This window comes from Camellia sinensis, chromosome 2, assembly GCF_055761805.1.
Source record: "Camellia sinensis isolate YWXY chromosome 2, ASM5576180v1, whole genome shotgun sequence".
Taxonomy (NCBI): domain Eukaryota; kingdom Viridiplantae; phylum Streptophyta; class Magnoliopsida; order Ericales; family Theaceae; genus Camellia; species Camellia sinensis.
Genome location: NC_138962.1, coordinates 20,337,166 through 20,348,610, shown reverse-complemented (window position 1 = coordinate 20,348,610; position 11,445 = coordinate 20,337,166). Strand labels below are relative to the sequence as shown.

Genomic DNA, 11,445 nt, shown 5'->3' with positions numbered 1-11,445 from the left:
GATTTATTTTTAAGATAAATAAATAAATAATTGTTTTCAAATTTTTATTAGCATCTTGTGTCATTGTTTATATTAATTTTTATGGTTAATTTCTTGTTTGGATAAATTATGACAGTGGTCTATGTACTTTGGTCATTATGATACGTGTAATTTCAATTGATTCGATTTTAACCTTGAATTTATGATTTCATCTAAATTTAGTCCAATTGATTACAAATTTTAATATTTTTTTTTATAAAAAAATACACACATAAGATCATATATTATATTTTTAAGAGTAAAATTACAAATTTACCCAATTAAATGAGTTAACGTCAATCAATTTAGTGATAAATTTTCATAAAAAACACTAAAGATATTATCAATTAGATCAAATTGACACAAAATCTAAAATTAAGGATCAAAATTGAATCAATTGAAAGTGTAGGATCCAAAATGACACACTGATTAAAATATAAAAACCACAGATATAATTTACCTTTCACTACTAGAAATATGACTTTTTGCGTCTATATTTTTGCGACTGATTATTTAACCGTCGCAAAAAATCAGTTTTTACATTAAAAAAAACACAAAATCATTTAACCCAATCGTGTTCTCCTTAACTTAAATAAAATAAAATAAAATAAAATCATTTAAAGCTAGACCTATCCCCCCCTTTCACTCTTATTTCCCAAATTTGTCTCCAACGGTGGTGTACCTCATTTCCTGTTGTTGCCTAATCTCTCTCTCTCTCTCTCTCAAAATCTCTCTCTGGCTCGACTCTCTCTCGCTTGAATCTCACTGTCCAAATCTCTCTCGCTCTAGTAAATTTGAACCTCGCTTGAATCTCATTCTCAAGATTTGAAGATTTTGATCTATTTGTTGATGAAGATTTGAAGATTTCGATAGGCTGTTGATGAAGATTTCGATCGATTCATAATTGAGATTCATAATTGGTAAGCTACTTTCTGTGTATGAATCCAACTCTCTGTCTCTCTCGGTAATCTAGCGTGTTTGTTTCATGCCTAGTTGCTGAATTTCTGTGTTGGTTTATTCTGAATTTCTGTGTTGATTTCGATCGTTCTTTAATCTGTGTTTTTGATTTATTAGGTGATTCATATTGTTTTTGCTAATTTAAAGTTATACAGATAGATGGAGACATGATTTCGGTGATTGATCTTGTTTTTGCTAAATTGTTGGCTTATTTCTGGTGTTTTTCCAGATTCTATGAATGAATATTAATCATAGAATATTAATCAAAAAATGATGAATGAATAGGGACTATAGAACTGTATGTCAGTCGTAATCACTTTTCATCTCTTTAGGTGGTTTCTGGAGCCTTAAGTTGAAAATAATACCAAAACTGCCTCAGGATCAAATAGTCATGAAGGCCTATAAACAAAAAAGAACAGATAGGAGGAAGAAAAACTCAAGCTGATAGAGAGAGGGGCAACTTTATTATTTATATTATTCTCAACAGATATGATGTGTTGACTAACAAGAATTAAGTGTCGTAGCCTGTGTGGTCAGTTCTTTTATTAAAATGAATTAAGTGTTTATGCTAGTTTTGATTTCTGAAGTGTCTTACAGTTTACAAATATAACTTGCTTAACTATGAGTAATTTTCTGTCTTCCTTGCAATGCTCTTTTACTTATTCCAGAACTGCAATTTTCTTCAAAGCTGATCAGATTGCAATATTTTTATAAGTAAAACAAAATCTCAGAGCTAGCCAGGGAGCGATTTATCTCATAGTATGCTTACATTCATACCACTGGTTTTTTGCTGTGACATTATTTTTTTTTAGGAAAAACATTCTTCGGAGTGAGCAATTCAAATAAGGAGTGGCTCATCACATGCCAGTGCTTTGTTATTTACATAGATTATTGACACTGTGTGAGAAGAGAACTTATACAAAATAAAAGGTCATATGAGGATGTTTATTTGCTGATAATTTGTGGCTTACCTTTCTGTGTACCCCCAAAAATGCATTGTCTGGTTACTCCCAGCTATTCCATAATTTGCAACTTAAGTGATCGAAGGTATTGTGTAGTCATTTGTAGTAAATAAAAGGGGAAATTACAAATCAGTGTAGAAGATCACAAATAATTACGAACACATGGGCGGAGCAACTTTTTCTGTGCAACAAAACCACAACAAAAGTCGCATCCCAAACCTATTGGTAAATACTTTCCCCATTTCCCACTGTATTGTAATTTCTCTAAATAAAATTTGTTTGTCCACGAACAATTATTAACTTGATTGGGTTAGAGCATTAATATGTGATCCAAAATTAGGTATGAGAGTGTGTTCTCATATAAAGTTTAAGATGGAAAGAATATCTCACATATACTTGAGAAGAAAGATGCTTTGAATTCATGATAATGGAAAAAGTGAGAATTGGTGCTAGATTTACGTGTGATCAAGTTTCCTTAGAACCCTATATCATAATTGAGTAGATGACAGGTCACTTCTCTTTGTTGGCCCTCACAGATTATGATTAAGTCATGATTGAATAGATGGTAGTTGAGCTTCTGTTCATAGCCCTTATACTTTGGAAATTGTTTTCTGCTTTACTTTTTTGTTATTGATATATCACAAGGGTTGACAAATAGGCTGCTGTAGAAATGCGGAGAAAAAAGGTTTTCATATTTACCTTCACATGATAAATTTCAGATTGTGAGGCTGTGTTCATCATTTTCAATCTGTATTTCCCCACCCTCAGTTAATACATCTTCCTGCTATCCATTTTTGTATTATCACTGTAGTTATAAGCTCATGTTATGACATGATTCCTATCTACCATTGTTCAGTGCCACAAAACTTGGCTGCCTTACTGGCCATTCTTTAAAATTAATGTTGCAGGAATGAATGAATTTCAATGTCACGGAGGAGAATGATCGAATTCTGAGAAGGAATATGATAATTAACCACAGACAAGACATGAAGCCACAGTCAATATTTGAAAAACAGGATATGTTCGCATATTGTATACATACTTACATATGCATGTATGATTTTTATGTGAAACATAGTAATTATTACTCTTGTTTTTTAGTAAGACCTTCATTGTCGCTCAAGCAAGGTAGCTACTAAACTATCTGAACAACTCTTTTCATTGTATTATTACTTTTATTATTATGACACTTGTATCGAAGGCATTTGGCGATGTATCTATTAGCAAACACATGTCATAATGGGGTAAACGAAGGTTGCCTTGTTCTAAATGGTGGAAGGTTATAGAAGATAAGGATTCCTATGTTTTAAGACCCGGGGTAGATTAGTCTGAATATGTGATATAATTTTGGAAGTATAGTCTCATTGATATAATTTGTGGAGTGGTTGTCTATTGTCTCTCTATGACTTGCCAATCTGGCAATGCAGAGAGGGTGGTGATCATTCTATCCTAAGACCAATAACATGTTCTCTTTGTTAACCATCAGACCTAGTGGTGGAGGGAGTATGGGCCCAAGAGGGCCACATGCCCCTCCTTTACTTAAAATAGAAAAAGAAAGAAAGAAAGAAAGAAAGAAAGAAGCGGCATATGGAAATTATGAGCTTGAGAGAGAGAGGTGCAATACTTACAAATTGACAAATTTTACGTTTTATCAATTTGTATATATACATATGGAAATTATTAACACATTATACTAACATATTGTAGGTGTCAGATGCATCTAGTGGGCAACAAGCTTCAAAAGAAAATGAATAGGTATGTATTTCTCTGCGTTTAATAAATTTTTCAGCTTATTATGAATTAGGTTGCCTATTTCTCTGAGAGTCGTTGTTATGGAATTAGCATTTTAAATCAATTCTTTTTGGGTGTATGTATGGCCTCAACATTGTTCAGTAGTTTTTTGTGGTGGCAATTGTGGTATGTATGGCCGTAACTTTCCTCTGCATTGGTGGTGTTCAGGTTCGATCTTTCTTTGTCTCGCAAAGAGATTCATTATGGTGCTCATGCCACATCAGAGCAGGTAATGCAACCCTACTGTGCAACTGTCACATATGAATATCTCTTTGGAATACTTCTCTTTTCCCTTATATTTCTGCTTGTATTTATGATATTTGCTGTGTATGAAGTTCTTGAAGGATATCACTATATTTCCCCATGTATTATGTCGTATTAGGTCAGAAATTTATCCCTAGAGCATATCATATGAACCAATCTGGTACTGCAAATGGGTTTTCTTTAGACTCTGTAATCCGATTCAATTGCAAATAGGTTTTCTTCAGAGACATCATCTTCTCCTTGTCCTTGTACATTCCATTCTCTTCCTCTCTTATCAGGTCCAATCTCTAGGTAATCTCTCTCTCTCTCTCTCTGTTATATGTATGTGTGTGTGCTGTTTGTTCAATTTGGATCCCTTATATTGTTCAATTATCAGTGAATTCGTATCTATTTTGAGAATGGGTCTTTTTCTTGGGATAGTGAACAGAAGTATTAATTAAACTATGATTCTAGTGTCTCCTGTTTGTCTGTACTGATTGCTGCGATATCTTGCCATTTGAAAACATTGACTTGCTGAATACCAGTTGAATTCATACTTTGTTTAATATGTTTATTATGCTACTCTGCACATTGGCCTAAACCAATCAAACAATTTCTGAATTATGTTTATTATGACAGCAATGAACTGTTTCTGAATTATGTCCCAGATTAGATGATGGTACCAGAAAATGACTTTTAGGAAGTAAGACAATTATTTTTAGGCATCCTTATAGTCATTCAATTAGTCATGAGTTAGTGCTGATGGAGACATGGGGTAGCATCTATGCTTAGTTCAAGTTAGACTTCTTTAACGGAGTGCTTAATTGAGGCATGTTTCTTTAAAAGAGAACATCTATGAAGCAGCAACTACATTGTTATTAGAAAAGGGATTCTGGGATAATAAAGCTGAAAACCAACTACATTGTTCCATAGATGAAGAGAACAAAACAGTCCATTTGAGCACTGGTGGGAACAGATTGCTTGGAGTTCTATAAGAGTTATAACCAGATCTTTCAAATCATTCCCAAGGGACAGACCAAAGTGGTGAAAATTACAATAAAGTATGAGAAACGAAATAAGGATGTCCCTGATCCACAGAAATATCTGAACTACTTGATTAATTTCTTTAAAGATGTTGATTCTAAGCTCTAGTGTTGATGCTTCCTAGTTTCATGCTTATGACAGTACAAAAAATTAAGGTTTTAGAGACTAAAATTTAGGGACAAAGTGTGGTTTGTCTGGATCTAACACTTAGAGATTAAAGAAAATAACACCACTACTTTCACATTCTCAAACATGGCTAAGTGTGGTTTGTCTTGTACTTGATTCGGTTTTGACCATGTGCCTGTAGAATTATATTAAAACCGTGGCAGGTTTTGCACTGCATATCTCGTTGTTAAATTTGTAATAAGAAATATATAGTCTCCTGTTGTTTGAAATCTGGATTGTGACATGTTACCTTTTTTCAATCTAATTACTCATAGGAGTGATTAAAATTGATAATTTTTATTTTGGCAGTGTATAATTTTTATCATTAATGCCTGAAATTTTTGTTGCATAGGTGCAATGTGGTGATGTGAAACTTGAAAAGAAAATTGATGAGAAGATTGGCCAGTTCTGGATTGTATTTTTTTCATAAAAGAACTTTTCTCAAGTTTTTAGTTGTAATAACTTTCACATATGGCTCAAATTTTGAGACTCAAATGGAATGTTCAATTAAATTATAATGCTATACTGTCTGAATTCTTGTCATTGCTATTCCTAGAGTGCTTAACACTACACTTTCTTTTCTTTTTTTTTCTTTTTTTTTTTTTTGCGACGGTAACAAGATGGCCGTCAAAAATCATGTTAGTGTTTTTTTTTGTTTTTTGCGACGGTAAAGTAGCGGTCGCCATAAGTAGTTTAGGCGGTCGCAAATAATTTGCGACCGTTGCTTTGCCGTCGCAAAAAGTATTTGCCACCCCCACATTCGCGACCCCTGTTTGCCGTCGCATGGGCTGTCGCAAAAAGTCTTTTGCGACTGTTTTTTATTATTTGCGACGGTTTATAGCGGTCGCAAAAAGTAGTTTTTTTAGTAGTGTTTCTTATTTAAAAATAGTTATTAAAAACTAACAAAAATACGAACTCTGATGATACAAAATCATATAAAATAATTTTCTTCAAATAAATTATAATAATGTTTGTTACATACATGCAGATAAAAAAAATTATAAAAATAAATAAATAATTCAAACTCAAAATTCATTAGGAGTGCACTAGTATCATTATAAAATAATTTTCTTCAAATAAATTATAATAATGTTTGTTACATAGATGCACATAAAAAAATTATAAAAATAAATAAATAATTCAAACTCAAAATTCATTAGGAGTGCACTAGTATCATTCCAAAAATAAATTTCAACTAACTTTTTGTTGGGATTTTTATAATTAGCAATTTCGTTAAACAAAATATCATTCAATTGTAATTACATTATGTTCTTTCATTCATTCACGTATGAATGTGAGAGTGTTTTAAATACGAATCCAACTCAATTTAACTCACTTAATCACCTAATTCTACTTGTATTGATACAAAACAAATCACAAAATCGACAATCGAGACTATCTATGCAAGATATTTGGCCATTGCGACTTTTCTTCTTTACAGACACGTGAAGAAGAATCACTACAAGTGGTCCCCTTGTTGAAAAATAAGAAAAACAATGAATGTGTCTGTTCTACTTGCTTGGCATGTCTTCATATGAAAGTTGGAGTATGCTCTGCTGGAACCACAAATTGCAATGAGAACTGTTGAGAACATAAACACAAATAGTGTGTGTTATGACACCACCAAGCATAGGATTCCACAATAATTTAATGAAAACATCATCACTCATTGACATATATAAATTAAAGACAACTCAATAATATGGCAACAACATTGATAAGAATGACTCCCCCAACAAAGAAAGAATTAGGTCTCGTTTAGCAAGTAATTTTTTTAGTTAAAAAATTAAAAAGTAATTAATAAAATTTAAAAATCAATAATGTATACTAAAAATTTAAAGGTTTTTTTTTCTCTCTATTTTTTATATATTTTTTTATAAAAATTCAAAAAATTACCCTAAACATACTAGTTTTTTTTACCTCATATTTTAGTTAAAAAGTAAAAAAGTTACCAAAATAATCTGTTCTCAAACGAGGCCTTAGTGGGTGTTTGGGAAATGGCTATTTTTAGGTTTTTTTTGCTTTTTGGCAATTTTAGGCCCCGTTTGGGGACTTACTTTTTTAGCCAATTAGCCAAAAAGTTACTAAATTAGTCAAAAAGCCAACAACTCATACCAAAAAGTCAAAGATTCTCTTTTCTCTCTACTTTTTGCACATCTTTTCGTAATTAGCCAAAAAGTCATCACAAACATACAAGTTTTTTTTACCTACTTTTTTAGCCAAATAGCCAAAAAATTACTAAATTAGCATGTTCCCAAACGAGGCCTTAGTAGGCAATTTTAGTTTTTGTGTTTAGGAAGATGAGATGAATTTTTATTTGAGTTCTTATATCAAAAAATGTATTTAAAATGATAATTGAAGTTGAAATGACAAATTTGTTCTGAATCTTTTTTTTTCGGAATTAAGGTAAAGGGGCAAAAGTGTCATTTTGTACCGATGGGACAGCCTTCAAGTGACCATGTGAGTGTTTGGGAAGTGGGTTTTTATGTAGATTTTTTTTAGTTGTAGAATATTATTGGATAAAAAATTTTTGGCGTTTGAGAAGATAGTTGAATTTTTATGTGGTTAAATGTGATGTTTGTGAGAGAAAAATTAAAATGATTATAGAATTTGATGTAATATTTTATTTGGATATATTTTTTTTAATTTTGTAAAAAATTTGTCTTTTCATAAAAAAGTCAAAAAAAAATTCGGAACGCAAGTTTCCAAACACCACCAATGGCGGGCTGCAGCTCCACTGACTATAGGCTGCAGGGCTACAAATTTTTTATTTTTATTTTTAATATATATCAATGCTTCAGTTACAGTGCCGAGCTAAATGGCTTTTTTTCAACTATAGGGTAAAATAGCCTACTTCACGACTTCCCAAACACCGCTTAAAGAGTTGAAGGCCCACCAATTTTGTTTTGTTTCTGGACAACGTCACATGAAGGACTGCCCGCAAATTATTAAAGTAGCGAAGATTCAAACAGGTGGTCCGGTCTGGATTTTAAATTGGAGAGGGTTGTTTGAATTTATGGCCTATTAGGGATTTTGTTTTGATAATTTAGGTTGCTTATTTTATTGAATATTTTGAATGTGTTTGTTTAGACGGATTAGATAAGGGGAATTATAATTTATCAACTGTTAGTTCTAAAATATATTATTTTCAGATTATTTGATTGGACTGAATTTGTATCCTATGTTTATTTAGTCATGGAATTAGATATCTGGATTTGTTTATTTTTAGTGAATCAAATGTTTGGTTGGACGGAATGGATAAGGATAAATGTTCAAAAGACTATTTTACTCTTGTAATTTATAATTTTTATTTAATATATAATTTTAAATTTGTAATCTATAATTTATAATTTGTGATTTAATAACACTAAAAAATTTTAATTTATAAGGCCATAATTTTTAATTTATTATTTTCAATTAAATTAAATTTATAATTTATATTTTTTTATTTAATATATAATTTTAAATTAACAATACTAAAAAGTTAATTTTATTTAAAATATAAATTTAATTTTTTAACAACACTAAAAAAATTTAATTTATAAGGCTATAATTTATAATTTATTATTTTTAATTAAATTTAATTTATAATTTATATTAAATAATTTTTATTTAATATATAATTTTAAATTAACAACACTAAAAAAATAATTTATAAATATTCAAAAGACTATTTTATCATTTTCCAATTGTTTACTATAAGTAATAGCATTAGGATAAAATGGACATTTCATATATTAGTCCTATGGAATACCAATTCCATAAAAATAATCTCACCCCCCACCCCCAGGATAAAATAATCCCTCATATGCCAGACTATTAGTCCGAAACAAAAAAATTGAACCAAACAACGGACTAATAGTCCAGAGAGATTAATAGTCCAATCCCATGGCCCAATTCTTCAAAACAAACACCACCTTCGTGTATTTCGTTTAAAAAAATTTAAATCAATCTGATATCTAACTTATTTAATTTATTATGTTTATCATTAAAAAAAATATATGATTTATTTTTAAAATAAATAAATAAATAATTGTTTTCAAATTTTTATTAGCATCTTGTGTCATTGTTTATATTAATTTTTATGGTTAATTTCTTGTTTGGATAAATTATGACAGTGGTCTCTATACTTTGGTCATTATGATACTTGTAATTTCAATTGATTCGATTTTAACTGTAAATTTATAATTTCATCTAAATTTAGTCCAATTGATTACAAATTTTAATATTTTTTTTTTATAAAAAATACACATATAAGTATCATATATCATATTTTTAAGAGTGAAATTATAAATTTACTCAACTAAATGAGTTAACGTCAATCAATTTAGTGATAAATTTTCATAAAAAACACTAAAGATATTATCAATTGGATCAAATTGACATAAAATCTAAAATTAAGGATCAAAATTAAATCAATTGAAAATGTAGGATCCAAAATGACACACTGATTAAAATATAAAAACCACAGATATAATTTACCTTTCTTATTTAAAAATAGTTATTAAAAACTAACAAAAACACGAACTCTGATGATACAAAATCATATAAAATAATTTTGTTCAAATAAATTATAATAATGTTTGTAACATACATGCACATAAAAAAATTATAAAAAATAAATAAATAAATCAAACTCAAAATTCATTAGGAGTGCACTAGTATCATTCCAAAAATAAATTTCAATTAACTTTTTGTTGGGATTTTTGTAATTAGCAATTTCGTTAAACAAAATATCATTCAATTGTAATTGCATTTTATTCTTTCATTCATTCATGTGTGAATGTGAGAGTGTTTTAAATGTGAATCCAACTCAATTTAACTCAATTAATCACCTAATTCTACTTAGAGGTGAGCAGCGGATATACCGATCCGTCAAAATCGACCGAACCGAACCGATCCGCCGCATTTTGAACGGATGCGTAATGACGAGCGGACGGTTGCGGATTGATTTTCTCCAATCCGCCAATTTGGCGGACGGATGGCGGATTTGAGATTCCTTTGGTCGCAACCGAACTGCCAAACCGCGAGCACCCCTAGTAATTTATAAGATTTTGTGTTTTCAATTGAAAAAAAATTTAAATATTCTGTTAAAAAAAAAATTTTAACTTGAATATATTTTTTGAATTGAAAAAAATAAACGTATTATTTATTTATATTTTTTTGGTTTTTAAATCTAACTCTAAAAATAATAAATAGAAAATATGATATATGTTGGTTGGTTTTTGTTTTCAAAAACATATATAGATGTAACAATACAGAGACATACAATCTCTATTACTGCTCTGTTCATAGTTTTGGTGGTTTGAATTGTTTTTATATTTTAAGAACCACAGATTGTAATACTTTACGTGGATGAATCATGCTGTGATTATAATATGAGGATGAGGCATGTAGTGATTGTGATATTCTAAAGTTTCAAACTTTCTTTTTTTGGCATACAGCGATTGTAATACTTTTTTAAGTCATTGACTATAATACTTTTTTTTTTTTTTTGAGGAAGTACACAAGTTGAATTATGTTAAAAATTTATAAAATTGTAAACCGTCAAACCGATTCGCATCCATCCGTCAAACCGCCAATCCGCTCAATCTACATCCGTCAGATTGGCAGACGGATGTAGATTAATTTTCTCCAATCCGTCAATCTGGCAGACGAATGACGAATTGAAAGTTTCATGGCCGCAACCGACCCGCGCTTACCCCTAATTCTACTTGTATTGATACAAAACAAATCACAAAATCGACAACTGAGACTGTCTATGCAAGATATTTCTCCATTGCGACTTTTCTTCTTACAGACACGTGAAGAAGAATCAACTACAGGTTGGTGTCTTTAGATTGTGTTTGTAGAGTAATTTTTGAGATAAAAAGTATGAAAACTTGTTTAGTTTGTTTTTTTAGAAATAGTTTTGGAAAATTATTTTGGAGAAAGAGTTTTAAAAAAAGTGATTGATTTGATGTGTATAAAAGAGTGATTTTGAACAATAGGTAACCAAACAAAATTTTAAAATTTTTTTTGAAAAAATTTGTTTGATTTGATTACTCTTAAAAATTTATTTGTAGAGAATTTTTCTCAAAATTTTTTCTAAGAAACAAACCAAACAAACTAAATAAATGTGTCTGTTCTACTTGCTTGGCATGTCTTCAAATGAAAGTTGGCGTATGCCCTACTGGAACCACAAATTGCAATGGAACCATAAACACAAATAGTGTGTGTTATGACACCATCAAGCATAGGATTCCCCAGTAATTTAAGGAAAACA

General features: G+C 30.2%; 1 long non-coding RNA gene across 1 annotated transcript; it reads left to right on the top strand.

The window, feature by feature from the left end:
• The first annotated feature begins 495 nt into the window (after positions 1 to 495).
• Positions 496 to 5,918, top strand: LOC114300141 (uncharacterized). The gene is made up of 3 exons (XR_003642564.2): positions 496 to 938; positions 2,846 to 3,692; positions 3,897 to 5,918. It is a non-coding gene; the product is annotated as an uncharacterized LOC114300141 (long non-coding RNA).
• Positions 5,919 to 11,445: the final 5,527 nt, after the last annotated feature.